Source organism: Priapulus caudatus, unplaced genomic scaffold (assembly GCF_000485595.1).
Source record: "Priapulus caudatus unplaced genomic scaffold, Priapulus_caudatus-5.0.1 Scaffold2272, whole genome shotgun sequence".
Classification (NCBI taxonomy): Eukaryota; Metazoa; Priapulida; class Priapulimorpha; order Priapulimorphida; family Priapulidae; genus Priapulus; species Priapulus caudatus.
Genome location: NW_014579333.1, coordinates 7,278 through 17,389, shown reverse-complemented (window position 1 = coordinate 17,389; position 10,112 = coordinate 7,278). Strand labels below are relative to the sequence as shown.

Genomic DNA, 10,112 nt, shown 5'->3' with positions numbered 1-10,112 from the left:
ATCTATCTATCTATATATCCATGCAACCATCCATCTATTTATTGTACTGGGAAAAGATTGTTTTCTCCGCTCCGGCATCGTAGCATCGTAGAGTTGTATAAAGTTGTTAATCTCTGCTCCGGCATCGTAGCATCGTAGAGTTGTAAAGTTGTTGATCTCCGCTCCGGCATCGTAGCATCGTAGAGTTGTAAAGTTGTTGATCTCCGCTCCGGCATCGTAGCATCGTAGAGTTAGCAAATGGTAGCAGATTGTAGCAACGAGTAAAGATGATGTAGTCGAAGAAATTGTTCTTGAAGACTGACTTTATTAGTAAAACACAATACAAATATATATACACTACAGCGACCTAGGCACCCAAGCCTAGGCCCCGTCATCTCTGTTTTCGTCTATTTCCACTACATCGTCTCTCGTCTCTCGTCTCTTCCTCTGGATAATAACTAACTTATGATCTTTCGTCCGTGCCTATTTATACGTTTCCGAAAACCGGCCGGCGACATTTTCAATTCGTCCGGTTTTTCGTCATTATCGGCCGGACGTTGGCTCGTAGGTGTGGCGCGTCGCGTCACCCATTCCCGGCGCAAGGCGATACGGGAGGCGCGCCCGTTCATTGTCATCGAGCGGTATATGCGTAGCGTCTTATGCGCTAGGTGTGACGTGCCAAGCGTCGCATCCTGTCGCCACCGTTTGATGAATACAAAATTATTGGCGCCTACTGTACACCTGAAATAGATAAAACCGGTTCGAAATTACTAGCTAAATGCAGCTTTCAAACCTTTAGCTGTCAGTGACTGTGAATTAATAATTAGTTTATTTATAACATTTGTTGAGACCAAATTTGTGTACCGTTTGTTGTAATAGCGTCACCCAATGACCTTGCTAGCGTGCATAGAATTGACCATTGTTCGTATTTTAGTGCTATTGGTCAATAATATTTACTTGAGTTTAGCACGTAATAAGGAATACCTGATAGCACGTTTTGCGAGACTATGCGGACACGAGTAACAAGAGCTGGCTATGTAGTGTATGTAGTACAGCATTCCTCTCTCTCCCTCCTTCTCTCTCTCGCTCTCTCTCTCTCTCTCTCCCTTTCTCCCTCTCTCCCTCTCTCCTTCTCTCCCTCTCTCTCGCGCTTAAATATTTTGGTATGGAACAAAGTTTGCACACAATTTAATTTCAAATTTGTTGGCGGCGGACATTTTAGATATCTACCTATATCGGTAGATTGCACGCCGGGAGTACGAATCTCGGGCAAGCCAGCTGGCGCAACAATCTTTCCTGATGACTACTACCACGTGGTACCCAAGCCTGGCGTGGACACAAATAACACGTGCTGGTCCGTCTGTACGGCAGTAGCGGAAAGCAATATGATCAAAAGTTTCCATCCAGTTTATCGCCAGGCTCTAATCACAGCAAAGGCGTTTCTTGATCCCCAAGTACATGATTGTTATTATAAGTGTCGAAATATATCGAATAAGAATGAGTTGCTTACAGACAGTGACGTTACAATTTTACGTACAGTTAACATAGACGTTATTCAGCTGTATATCGCCACTCGCTTTAAGCCTAGGAAACTGATCGACTCCTACTTCCTAAAACTTGCGCTGCTTCATGTCGCATCACTCAACTCAGCGGATCCGTTGCCGTTCCCAGTAATCGTGCGTAAAATATTTAAGTACATACAATCGTGTACAAATAATCGCAACATGCCGCATCCTTATATTGATAATTTCAATGTTTTGGCCGAGGACTGCGGTAAAACGATCTCATACGTGCCGGTTGCGTATTTGCGTGAGCGGCACCTGGATGAGTTACTGGGACGTTTTGATAGTGGTCCGCTGGTGAGTGAGAGCGGACTTATAAAGTTCAGCGCTGAGGAGCTGTGGGAGAAGATGGAGGAGTCGTCGGCCAGTAAAGTGGAGCATATATTTGTAGCAGCTACCAAACGCGCGTTTATTAGAGCTTGGAACCTACTGTCTGACACCTGCGATAAGAAAACCGGTTAGAAATTCATTAAAGGAACAGTAGCCTCTAGGTTCTAGGGTTATTTTCAGCTAATTTAGGTTATAATTGCGCTACATAAAAAGTTTCATGGTTCAATCACCATTAGAAATATTTAAAAAAAATGTTTTAAAACTAACGACTACAGTTTGATTACAACGACGGTGGCGCCACTCAAAGCGCACGATCTGAGAAGTTGCGCAAAACCACTTTCCAGCCAAGGGCTACAGTCCGAGGGTATTTCTTATTTATTCATTTAAAAGCAAAACTGAATAATGTTATCACAGGAATAGCGGGCGGGCAGCATAGTTACAGTCTGCACCGTACTGACATTCTGCGGGTACTATTAGAATTACTGTAATATTAAATGCAAGATCATGATTTTAGACATGCCCCAATTAATAATCAGGCGCTTTCAGCGACATACATTAGCGATAACAGTAATTACAAGTATTCGTTGGAAAATAATAATTAACATGATATTCGAAATATCAAATTAGAGTGTTGCAATGATACGCCGAGACTTACATTCACAATAATTAGGCGGCAGCCACCGTGACAGTAATCTAAATCATGACGTTGCTGAGGCGCTACAATTAGAATTTATGTACATAAAGTATGCAAATGCAGTAAACAGCGATTGGCGTATACAATTGGGATAATAGTAATTACAAGATATAATATCGGTGCTGCATATAATTAACAGGACATGCTGCGCATACAATTATAAAAAATATGAATGACAATATATATATTCGGTATGGCAAATAATTAACATTACATTTGCCAAAATTAAATTTCGCATAATTGTAGATTACAGATGTTAGTGTTAGAAATAATTAACAGACGTCGGCGAATACAATAAGAATCAATAAATAATTACAAGATTTCCGTGGAAATCATAATTAACATGAGATTTTGATACTGCAAAAAGCAGGCTGCCCAACTTCAAACGTTCGGACTACAGGTATATCACGAGATAGGGCATGCACCGTACAGTTGATTAATATGGCAACTTCTGCGTCGTACAAATAAGAATAATAGTAATAACAAGATATGGTATCGGTAGTGCATATAATTTAACCATGTCATGTTGCGGAATTACAATTAAGGATAATAGTGAATAACAAGCATATGACGATCGGCCTGTGCATATAATTAACATAACATTCTGCGAGTTCATCAGATGCAGACGGGATACTAGAGAGCGTTGCCGAAAGGAGATTTGGATTTCCCAAGCGCTCAAGCGCAGATCTATTCGCCGCAGTTCGCGCAAGGGCGCCACGCAGAGCCGCGGGGCGAACGCTCCTACGACAGTATGCAGCGCTGGCCCCAGCTATGGTCGTGCGCGAATGAAATTTCAGGCGGAACGCGCACGGATCCATAGCTGCCAGCCGAACAGTCCGCCAATTCTTAGTGGGGAACAGAGGGTAGCATTTGGGACTCTGTGAACGAGTGTTGAACTTGTTATAAAAACTGTACGAGTCATCTGTTCGTAAAACGAGCTGTGTCAACTTGCGAAATCACAGAAAGACTGTTCGAAATTCTGACATTCCGCGAACCTTGCCCGTAATAGAAACGGCTGTCGAATCTGACGAAAAACCACCGCGCTCTTCGCGCCCCAACGCCTGCAACGTTCTTCTGCAACCGTTCCATGGCGCAGGCTTCGCTACGCGGCAGTTGGAAAGAGTGCGCGCCTGCCCGCCGCCTATTAGCCCATAGACTGGCATCTCTTCGCACCTCCTCGCTTATGCTTAGTCACTCAATGCGGCTAATCGAGCTGATCGGAGCGAGTCCTAGTCTATATATAGTCTTTGCCACTCGCAACCTTCTGGAGAGGTGGCCTATACTAGAACACATTAAACAATTTCGTAGTAAATAGATTTCGTATTTAGATTAGCATTATTTTATTTATCTGAAACGCTTCAAGCTGCCTGTGTCTAGTATAGCGCCTACGGGGGTATTCTAACCACTAGCATTAAAGAGCGTGTCTTCTAGTCGGATAGTAGATCTTAGGTAGTACTAGTGGTTCAAGGATTAGAGACATGGCCTCCCAAATATTATATGCGCGCCCAATGTATAGCATGGGCAATAAAAACCAATGTCATTTAAATCATATAAATGATAATATTATATCAATATAATAGATTAGGGTTATGTTAGGGTTCTCATTTATTAGTAAGTTAAATTCTAGTAACCAGAGTTAGTCATTATTACTGATTACTATTAGCTCCTGCGGTCCTGGTAGTTACTAGTACTAGTACTAGTAGTGCTGGTAACTTAGTAGCTCACTATACTGAATCTAGTACTATAAGTAGTCAGTAGTACTTAGCATTAGGAGTAATTAATTGTAACATGTACTTGTAGCGTAATACAAGTATTTCGCTAGTTCCGTAGGTGTGGAAATTGGTAATACCAGTGTTAATGTAGCCGCCTAGTGGCTCAGTCTAAAACAAACTGATCATCAGTCGGCGTGTGCTGTACGTCGCGGGACTTGATCTGCTGCCAGTGCATGGTAATATCGCAAAACGGCCAAAAGGCGGCTAGCAGAGGAGTGCCTCGAAGGCGGGGTCAAGAGGTTCATAAGCGAGAAGACATCGGCTACACGATATTGAAAAACGCACACGTCACGGATTTGAGTTAGACTGGTACGCGACGTTAATTCGCGGCAAGTCTGTTCGCCATCACTAATAGTTATGTTAGTGGAGCGTTCGTGACTCTGCGCGCGGGGCAGTCTCAAGAAAATTTCTGGTGCGAAATGCCTCGCAGAGAGCCTCGTGGGCGCGATCTATGAGGCCGCGATATGTACGCAGAATAAAACTCAGGGCGTTAAATTAAATAAATTAGAATCGCTCTATTATAGAAAAAAACGAACGCGCCAACCAAACAAAGTACGATTACGACCATTGAATTTATTCATCGACTAGCTGCCAGAGTCAAACGCGCTTCTGCCAATTGGCCAGAGACTGCCTCATGACCGATTATACGGCTTTATCCTGATACCCAGAAGGGCCTCGTGAAAGCTATTCTAAATAAGGGCGCGATTAAGTCATTGTGTCGCGCTGCGCAGGCCGGTATTGCGCGCTTCGCCCGCGTATATCCGGCTGCAGGCACTGCTCTGAGGGCATCATGTTTATTACAAAGAATATGTTATCGTGTTTGCATATAATTAACATTGTCTTTCCACGAAATACCATAAGAATAATAGTAATTACAGATATTCGTTGTTGGAAATAATATCTACATGATATATTCACATCGGTAAATTGCCAAGGGCTATCGCTGCTGCGCCATAATTAACGCAGACATTCTGCGGCATATAATTAGAAAAGAGAAATTACAAGGTATATATCAGTGTGCATATAGATTAACATAACATTCTGCGAGTACATCTAGAATCATGTATTAATTGACAGAATGTTATCGGATTTGCCGCATATAATTAATGTGAATCTTGCGGATCACAATGTAGATACTACAAGATATTTCACTTGTTGAAATATGCCTCCGATTCTAGTCGCCGGGCTAAGTCGTAAAAATTCTTGCAGCGTAAGACGCTGGTATCCGTCAATACTCTAAGTGCAGTACGTATACGATCGTTATCGTTTGGTCATCTAAGATTAGCGAGTGAGATCTATTAATCGATTTGAACAACTCTCCAAATGAGACTGTGCTATCTCACGCATGACGTCGGACTATTCCAAATAGTGACAACGCTGCCACTTCTTTAACTAATTTTTTCAGACTATTTTCGGGAACGAAATTTCTTCATCGTCGAGTCGACTGATCAAGTGGCGATTTATCTATGGTTGATATCAGAGAGAACAGGGCATAAGTGGATCTCTAGTGGAAATCTGGGAGGGGTAGCATTTACAAACACCAAAGGTGTGGTTACACAGAAGAACAAAGCGACCAAAGGGTAGCGACTAACGAGAACGATGGATTGTTAATGCGGGAGTGTTAACAGGCCGTTACACAGCGGCGAAGACGAGTATTATCAGCGGTGAATCCACGATATCGATTATACTGTAGGCTTGCGCTCCGACAAAAATATACTTCCCACTCACATCCGAAAGTTAAAAACCGACAACTGAAATATGCAGATTTAAACACCATAAGGTCTATAAGAAGACGCTATGTCACTTACACATTCAGGTTGTGCTGCTGCGATGACGCAACACACGCTGCTGTGGCAAGGTTTCAAACTCGTTCAATCACCTCTCACGAATGAACTGTCGATCGTGCGTCGAATAGCACTCGGTGTTAAAAAAACAGTTGTTAGACTCATGGCTAATGCTGAACATCAACACAAAAACACAATATTTCTCTACATTAACTAAACCGCTTAGCAAAATTTACGCGCTGAGTTCACGCTCCAGTGTAAGGTAGTCGCGTTCTACCCGTTGATCTGACAGTGGTTACGCTAGTGAGTGTGTTGAATACAGCCCATGCTAGCGTCTAGAATGAATGCCATATAATAATAGACAGTACGAATAGTATGTACGCTACTCATGAATCTCTTTCAATAGCTTTACACTTAGCTAGCATCCGCGATATACATGGCGGAATGGTACAGTATAGCGTTACACGTAAGTAACCCTCACATAACTTTACGAGCCTGCTGTATGGACGCTTCCAGTGGCCTGTCTCAATACTTAATATCGTTAGGTTCTATCGTTTGGTGTGGACACTACAGGCTCTCTTCTCGTGTCTCCTGGTCCGAATCACGCGGTTATAGTATACTCTCCCATAGGTAGACCGCCTACTATTGTCTCTCCACAGTCCTTCTACATGCGCTGTCTACAATTGACCATTTCTATCTGCCTTATCCGCGTTCGACTTTAGCCACAGCTGGTCCTAGGATGACCAGCCGAACAATGACTATTCCCTAGCTAACTCCTACATATTCGTCCTTCGACTGTTATTATCATGTTATACTTTTGTACTTGGCTGCACAGGGCGTTATTACTTGAGTGTTACGATAACTTGGTCGTCTAAATCTGACGATATTTCACCGATGATACATTGGGTATACTTGGTGTACATGGCTATGCTCGATATGTAGGGGTATACTAGGGGTATACTTGTTGTACTTGGTGCCAGGGCGTATGCTTTGGTGTACGATACTTGGTGTCTAAATCTGACGATATTTCACGATCGATACAATGGCGGATATACTTGCGTGTACATGGCGTATGCCTCGGATATGTTAGGAGGTATACAGGGGTGTATACTTGTTCGTACTTGGTTGCACAGGCGTATACTTGGTGTACAGATACTTGGTGTCATAAATCTGACGATATGTCACGATGATAGATGTTTGCTACTTCTTTTGGTATACTTGGTGTACATGGGAGTAATGCTCGATATGTAGGGGGTATACAGGCGTGTATACTGTTGTACTTGGGCGACAGGGCGCATATACTTGCGTGTTACGATACTTTGGGTGTCTTACAATCTGACGATATTTCACCGATTGATACATTGGGTATACTTGATGTACATGGCGTATGCTCGATATGTAGGGTATACAGGGTGGTATACTTGTTGTCACTTGCGATGCAAAGGCGCGTATACTGAGTGTACGCATAACTTCGGCTGTCTAAATCTGACGATATTTCACCGATGATACCATTGGCGTACTACTGCAAGTTTTACATGGGTTATGCTCGATATGTAGCGGGTATACAGGGTGTATACTTTGCTTGTACTTGGTGCACAGCAGCGTATACTTGTGTGCTTACGATACTTGCGTGGCTAAATCTGACGGTACTTTCACCGATGATAACAATTGGTCATACTTGGTGTACATGGCGTATGCTCGATATGTGGGTACAGGGTGTTATACTTGCTTGTCTTGCGCCTGCACAGGCCGCGTATACTGAGGTGTACGCATACCCCCTTTTGGTGGGTTTTTTTTTCTTTAAAAAAATCTGACGATATTTCACCGATGCGTACATTGGGGTATACTGGTGTTACATGGCGTATGCCTCCGATATATATGGAGGTAAGAATATCGTTCAGAATTAGACACCGTATCGTACACCAAAGTATACGCCATGTGCCACCAATTACAACAAGTATACACCCTGTATACCCACCTACATATCGGACCACACGCCATGTCACCAAGTATTTACCAAGTGTATCAACGGTGAAATATCCGTCAGATTCTAGACACCAAGTATCTACACCTTGTATTACGCCCTGTGCCACCAATACAACAAGTATACACCCGTATACCCCCTACATCATCGACCATTACGCATGTAAGCAAGCTATACCCAATGTATCAACCGGCTGAAATATACGTCAGATTTGAGACACCAAGTATCGATACACCAAGTAGAGCCCTGTCCCACAATTCCACAAGTATTACACCCTGGTATAACCCCTACATATCGACCATACGCCATGTACACCAAGTCCATACCAATGTATCAACGTGTGAAATATCGTCAGATTTAGACACAAGTATCGTACACCAAGATATCACGCTCGGTGCAACCAATTACAACAAGTTATACCACTCCTGTATACGCCTACATATCGACCATACGCCATGTACACCAAAGTATACCCAAGTGTATCACGGTGAAACTATCGTCAGATTTAAGACCACCAAGTATCGTACACACAGTATACGCCCTGTGCCAACCAATTACAACAAGTATACACCTGATATACCCCCCTACATACTCGACCATACGCCAATGTACACCAAGTATACCCATGTATTCAACGGCTGAAGATATTCGCTTCAGATTTCGAGACACCAAGTACTCGTACACAAGTATACGCCCTGCTGCCACCAATTACCAACAAGTATAACCCTGCGATACCCCTAGATATCGACATACGCCATGTACACCAAGTATACCCAATGTATACAACGGTGAAATATCGCTTCAGATTTAGACACCAAGTAATCGTTCACACCAAGTATACGCCTGTGCACCAATTACAACAAGGATACATCCCTGTATACTCCTACATATCGACCAATTACGCATGTAACCAAGGTATACGCCAATGTATCAACGGTGAACATATCGTCAGATTTAGACACCAAGTATCGTACACCAAGTATACGCCCTGCTGCACCAATTAACAACCAAGTATACACCCGTATACCCCCTACATACGACCATACGCCATGTACACCAGTGATACCCAATGTATCAACGGGCTTGAATATCGGTCAGATTTAGACACCAGTATCGTACACCAAGTATACGCGCGCTGTGCACGCCAATATACAACAAGTTAATACACCCTGTATACCCTCTACATATCGGACCATACGCCCATGCTACACCAAAGTATAGCCCTAATGTATTCAACGCTGTGAAATATCGTCAGATTTAGACACAAGTATGCGTACACCAAGTATACGCCACTGTGCACAATTTACAACAATATACACCTGTTATACCCGCTACAATATCGAACCATAACGCCATCGTACACCAAGTATACCCAATGTTATCAAGCGGTTGACAATATCGGTGCAGATTTAGGACACCAAGTATCGCTACACAAGTATACGCCTGTGCACCAATTACACAAGTAATACCCCTGTATACCCCTACATATCGCCAATACGCCATGCCTACACCACAGTATACCCACCTGGATCAACGGCTGAAACTATTGTCACGATTTAAACACCAAGTAGGCGTACACCGAAGTATTACGCCCTGTGCACCAATTACCAACAAGTGTACACCCTGATACCCCTGACATTATCGACCATACGGCCATGTACACAAGTATACCCAATGTATGCAACGTCGTGAAATATCGTCAGAATTTAGACCACCCACAGTATCGTACACCAAGTATTACGCCCCTGTCCTGCACACCAATTTACAAGCAGGATACACCCTGTATACCGCCTACATAGTCGACCATACTGCCATGTACACCAACGTTACCTACTGTATCAACGTGTGAAATTCGTCAGATTTAGACACAAGTATCTCACAATTATCTACGCCCTGTGCACAATTACAACAGTATACACCCTGTACTTATCCCTACATATCGACTCATACGCATGGTACACCAAGGTAATAACCCATTATCAACCGGTTGAAATATCGCTCCAGAAG

General features: G+C 43.1%; 1 long non-coding RNA gene across 1 annotated transcript in view; it reads right to left on the bottom strand.

The window, feature by feature from the left end:
* Window positions 1-414: 414 nt before the first annotated feature.
* The window catches only part of LOC106818482, a 12,729-nt gene continuing 3,031 nt past the window's right edge, over window positions 415-10,112 (bottom strand). The window contains exon 3 of the long non-coding RNA XR_001395233.1: window positions 415-720. This is a non-coding gene — a long non-coding RNA (uncharacterized LOC106818482). The remainder of the gene's footprint in view (window positions 721-10,112) is intronic.